Consider the following 6056-nt stretch of genomic DNA (forward strand, 5'->3'; position numbering starts at 1 on the left):
GCCAATTTTAAATTCTTTGATTTACATGTAACCCTTCCAAAATCCATTATTACATCAAATGGGGGATATCCCCATACTCAGAATGAGACTGAAAAATTGCCTTGAAATCCACTATCAAATTACCCAGAGACTGTGTTTAAGACAAGAGTCTTCTAACACAGGAGTTTCTCCTTTTCTGAGTTTTCTGTATTGCTGCAGTGTCCTGTCTAGAGGAAAAGATGCAAAGATTAGTAGATGGATGACCTTGGCCAACTTCTAAAGTGCCAACATATCTCCCTTAGCTAAGAGAAGACAGTATTTGTGATTCAACATTCAGGAAACAAAGGAAAACAATCTGAAGGCTATTCAGATGATAACTGGTACCTTTAATTAGAATTATCTAAAGTTGTATGGTGCATTGAGATGAGGCTCCTCTTTTCTTTTGTTTAGAGAAATGATAGGTAACTGAGAATTCTCATTGTGTTTTTCCTAGAAGAATAGCTCTGCAAGACTGCACATCTCCTGGAGGACTGTTGGCTGCTCCTCAACCAAGTCAGGCAATTAAGCATGCTGGAACTTGATGGTTCTACTCCTTACAGGTAAGTATTCAGGATAAGGTCACCTTGTCTTAGATTCTGTTTCCAAAGGGGTTCAAGTAACTAAATTATCCAAAGGATTATGTTACAACACATCTACACATAAAGGACAAAACAAAACTCATCTAGTGCCTCTCTTCATGGGAGAATTTTCTTAAACTTTTAAAGAGCAGTTATTACTCACATGTAAAAACTTTTTCTCAAAAATTAAGAAAGAATCCTATCAGAATCTTTTTATGAGACAAATGTCCTAATATCTATATCAAGGAAAGACAAACTAGTTTATTTTTTAAAAACTATAGGTCAGTATTAATAAGATTTGACTTAAAATGCTTCAACAAAATGTTATTAAAATGGTTCAGCCACCACCTATTTCTAAGCAGGATTTACCAAGTTTTCCCACACAAACTTCTTTCCCCCACTTTGTAAAATTATCCATATAAAAATATGCAATAATATCCTTTAGCAGTTTGTTAACCAAAGTTCATCAGACAGTAGTTCAGATGTTTCTTGTTTATCAGTTCTCAAAGGAAATTTAAAAAATCTATTCCTTACTATTCATTATTGACAAAATGAAGGAACTTTCAGATCAATTGCTTAGCATTTCATTATTTCTGCCTATTTATTTTAGAAGTTCTTTCAAATGAGTTGACCAGTTCTGATAAAATTGTGACTCTATCCTTTTATTGGCCAGGATAAGAGGTGCTGAGGGTGAAGAAATATCCAGATCCATGATTTCCTCACATAAGGAGTTTCCTCTACCAAGGGAAGTAAGCAACCCATTAGTTCTGACTTATACAAGTTAGATTTCACTCAGAAATATATGCAGATCTTTCTGACTTCAATATTTGTCCCTTCTCTCCAACATCATGCTGTCTTTTTAGAACCTGGAAAAAAATTAAAATAATCAGAGTATGTTGAGTTACCTGCAAGCTTTGTCTTATAAAATTTATAGAAAATGATGATATGCTGGTAAATATTTAACAACCAGCTTTCAAAAAATGCATAGGAAACACTTTTAAATTCAATCGATATATTAACTTTCTCCATCACTTTCTTAAGCTATAATAATCAATCAAGTCATGATTATAGCATTTGCCAACTTCTAAGGGGGGTAAATGCTCACACTGAAATTTTAACAATCAGTTCAGTTAAAGTGATTCCTGCACATTCCAACCTAAAACTCAACTTTGCTTCTCTGTTGGACATCATAGAATGAGGTGTACATCAACTGAAATTTTTCAAACCAGTATAATATCTATAATTTGTAATCAACTTTTAGCAAAATTTGGTATGAACAGAGAAATTTCAGAAATTCATTTCAGTCCTACAAACATGTATTAAACACTCACAATGTATAAGATATTATGTTAAAGAATAGAGAAACAATGATCAGCCATGATACAGTCCTCACTTTTGTGGGGCTTATATTCTTATAAGAAGATGGACTAAAAAAATAAATTTCACACAAAGGGGGTTTAATTTAAGCTCATTTCTCCTCACTCTACAGATGTGAAGAGCAGATTATTTTAGAACAAGAGCCCCAGGCAAAGCTATTTCACTTTTAAATTATATGACCTTAGGCAGGTAACTACATCTCACTTGTCTAAATCTTAGTTCCCTCATTTCTCAAATGTAAAATGCTTAAATGAGGAGTCATAGTACTGTACCCCAATATGATAACAAAATGGCAGTTCTGGGACAAATGAGGGGGTTATACTCATTTATCTCTAAATCCCCTTCCAAGTCTAATAGCAATCCATAGCTACAAAGACATTCTATTAGTTCATAAAATCATAAAATTTTTAAGTTGGAAGGGAACTTGGCAATTATCAAGTTCATCCTATACTTGAAAAATAAAGCCCCATTATAACATCCCCAAGAAGGAGTCACAAAATTTCTTATTAAAGACGTCCCCGACTCTTTTAGATTTCTCTAATCATTATCCAATTTATTTGTTTAATACAAGTTTAAATTTTCCTCTATGCAACTTCCATCAACCATCATTATTTCAGTCCTGCCCTCTGGGGCCCTTCAATAAGACAGTCCCTCATACAGTTCTATACAGCTATCATGCTTCTCCTTAGACTTCTTCCCTCCTAACTAACCCAGTTCTACTTCAATCACTACCTAGCCTTAATTACTTGAATGAGTGCAGCCTCAGTCAAACTGAGCCTATTGAAGACATTAGCTTAAAAAGGCCAGTGCCTCCCATTTCATCCAGAGTTATGTCCAGTCATCTTGATCTATATATGCTCATTGGACCCAGATGGTTCAAGAGGGGAAAAGGAGGCAGGTGACTTTGCACAGTCCTCCCTCACTTAAATCTACCTCATTTGCATGTCATGGCATCATCTTTCTGAAATCATGGTACTCTTCAAGAATGAAGGACAAACAACAATCTCTGTGAGTAAAGCTGGCCTACAAACTGGAATTGGTAAGCTGAAAGATTCCTTCATTCCTTTTTTCTTCTTCCCTCCCTCCGTCTCTTTTTTCCTTCCTTTTTTCTTCCTTCCTTGCTTCCTTCCTTCCTTGCTTCCTTCCTTCCTTCCTTCCTTCTTTCCTTCCTTCCTTCCTTTATTCCTTTATTCCTTCCCTCCTTATTTTCCTCCTCTCTTTCCTTCCTTCTTTCCCTCCTCTTCTTCCCTTTCCTTCCTCTGTTCACAGAGGGTATGATACCCTGCCTACAGATGCTCTTTAAAAAATGTTTCTTCTTTTCTTTTGTACTTCTGAAGCATTCCAAGATAACTTGAGGTTTACTAGTTAGATTTCTTTCAAAACAACCATGCCTTAAACCAAAACCAACATGATTCTCATTGACCACCAATAGATTCTAGACCAAGTCCTATTTGGTCATTATTTGGGTCTTGATTGACTCAGATTGAATGTAAATAGCAATCATTTCCACTTAGGCAAGAAACCTTGAGAGTGTTCCCCTCCCAAATTCATTTATTTGTTTATTTAGATTTTTTTGGACTAGGTGAAAGAGAAGACTCTTTGCTTCAATTGCCACCTAGCTTTAATGGTAAAGCCTCAGTCAAATTCAGACAATTGAAGACCTTAGCTTTAAAAGCCAAGGTCTCCCAATGCACCCAGGGCTATCTCCAGTCTTCTTGATTTTTATCTTGACACTGAACCCACATGGCTCTCGGCAGAGAAGTGAGGCACAGCCTTCCTTCACTTAAATCCAATTAAATCCAAATCATGGTGTCACTTCCCTGATGTCATGGTCGTCTTCAAGAACAGACAAACATCATCAATCCCAGTTCCTTTAGTTAATACCCATAAGACTTGGACTCAAGCCTCTTTCAAGTTCTGATTGTCCTCCTCTGGCCCAGTTGTCTTTTTAAACAATTTCCTTTTCAGAACAACCCTAAAAGCTGATAGTCCAAGTTTTATTATCCCTGTTGTAGAGATGATAAAAGTAAGGCTCAGACCAAAGGACTTGCTTAGCATTGCACAGCTAAGACATGGCAGAGTCAGGACTCCATCCAAGACTAGTAGTCTTTATTCCCACGTGCCTTAATCTTTCTTGTGTCTTTTCAGAGTTTCTGTCCAAGAATAGGGGCAGTTAAATTATTGCTTGACTTGAGCAAAACTGAAGAATGTTCTCAGTTCATCATCAGGTACCCATCCCTACCTCAGCCCAACCCAAGGTAAAAACCCCGGGTGGATGCAGCTGGTAGCAATCAGGGATGTCTCTTGTCATTCTTTTTGTGCCTGTAATTCTCTTTCCCAACTTCTGCCAGGCCATGTTTGTTGCTATTGAGAGCTGGCTTTCTTGGCATCTTTTCCCACTTTCTCCCTTTGCTCAGTTAGCACTCATCCCTCACAGTCTTTTCTGGGAGCTTTTCATGTGCCCGGGAGGGCATTCTGTGTTGGATGTATGCTTCTCTCCCACTTGTCGTCAACACATTTTTCAAATTAGCGCTTGGTAGCTTTTAGGGAAACCCAGACATTGTTGGGAAGAGAGTGAGAGGCCAACTCAAAAAGAGGTCTGTTTTTTTCTCAGCTTGTTATAAATTTGCAATACAAGCAAAGAAAAATAAACACCCAGATTCTGCAACTGATATAAAAGTTCCATGACTTGATATGGTACCAATTTTGGTCTTCCCCCAGATTCTCTGTTATTTACAAGCAGGGAGCTGTTTCTCATTCTGAGGAATGCATGGCATAGTCAGGCAACTCGACCCTCCCCTCCCCTGCCTCTTATTAAATTATTACAGTATTTCCCAGGATGCAAGACACATAGCATATAAAACACAGAGACTCCTAGTTCCTTGGCATAGGATGAGAAGGCACTTTCACTCCGGAAGATGCCTTCCTTGACCCTGGCAAATGGAACCACAAGGGAGAATACAGCTGATTTTCATTTGCATGTGAGAAGATCAGGGCTCTTGCCAGAGAGTCTTTCGTGGCCCCTTCTCTGCCCTTTGTGTTGGCGATGCAATGAGGACTTGGGAAGAGGAACTGGGAGAAGGAAAAGAACAAGACCAAAGCCCTCTGGGAAAAAAAGTTTGGGATGACTACAACAGAAGCTCATGTTTTCAGATTCAGGGATAAAGCTAGCATCTGGAAGCCATGATGATCCCTGCAATACAATCCTAATAATTGACATAATTCTATTGGAAGCTTATTTTTTATGACCTGGAATGCCCTCTCTCCCTCTCTTCACCTAATGAATTCCTTTAATGTCCAAAGTAAAAACCACCTCTTCCAAGAAGCCTTCTTTAATTCAAATTCAGACTTATCATAACTCCTTGCCTTTCCCTCTCCCTAATCCCTGATATAGGCAAACAGAATTCTGGAACCAGGCTCAGGAATTTATTTGCTTCCAACTCTTCAGCAGGCAGACTGCCCTAATTCATTCCAAGGTTAGATCTGTCTGTGGCCCTAGTGATGAGTCAACATGGTTTTTCTTAGATTATTTGTGTCTGCATTTCCTCTTCATGATTGCCACCTGGCCATCTTTGTAACATGTAATATAGGATGTGTCACAGTGATCTGTGTTTATGCCTTATAGCTCAACTATGGAGTAGTCGATATGGATATAGAGTATATAAAGGTATAGCCCTAAACTCTTTCCCCCAAAGCTAAATAAAGTATTTTGCAAACAGTAGGCATTTAATATGTATTGAATGCAAGACTGACTCTTTCTTCCAAATTCTATATGGCACTAACTCCCTTCCAAATGTCAAATAAATATTTGCTGCCTAGCAAATATTTTGCTAGTATTTTGTACTTCTTTACTAACATGTTCTCCCTATTTTCCATCTACACAAATATATCCTTCATATCTGGAATGTCCTTCCTCCCCTCTGCTGCACCTTATAATCCCTAACTTCTTTTAAGGCACTGATCAAATGCCACCCACTTATTATGAGGTCTTCCCTGCTTCTCCAAGTTATTAGTTCTTTTTCTCTATTGAAATTATCATACATTACTTTGGATATTTTGTATTTATTAGTCTATGTGTTGTAT

This window comes from Sarcophilus harrisii, chromosome 1 (genome assembly GCF_902635505.1).
Source record: "Sarcophilus harrisii chromosome 1, mSarHar1.11, whole genome shotgun sequence".
NCBI classification, from domain to species: Eukaryota; Metazoa; Chordata; class Mammalia; order Dasyuromorphia; family Dasyuridae; genus Sarcophilus; species Sarcophilus harrisii.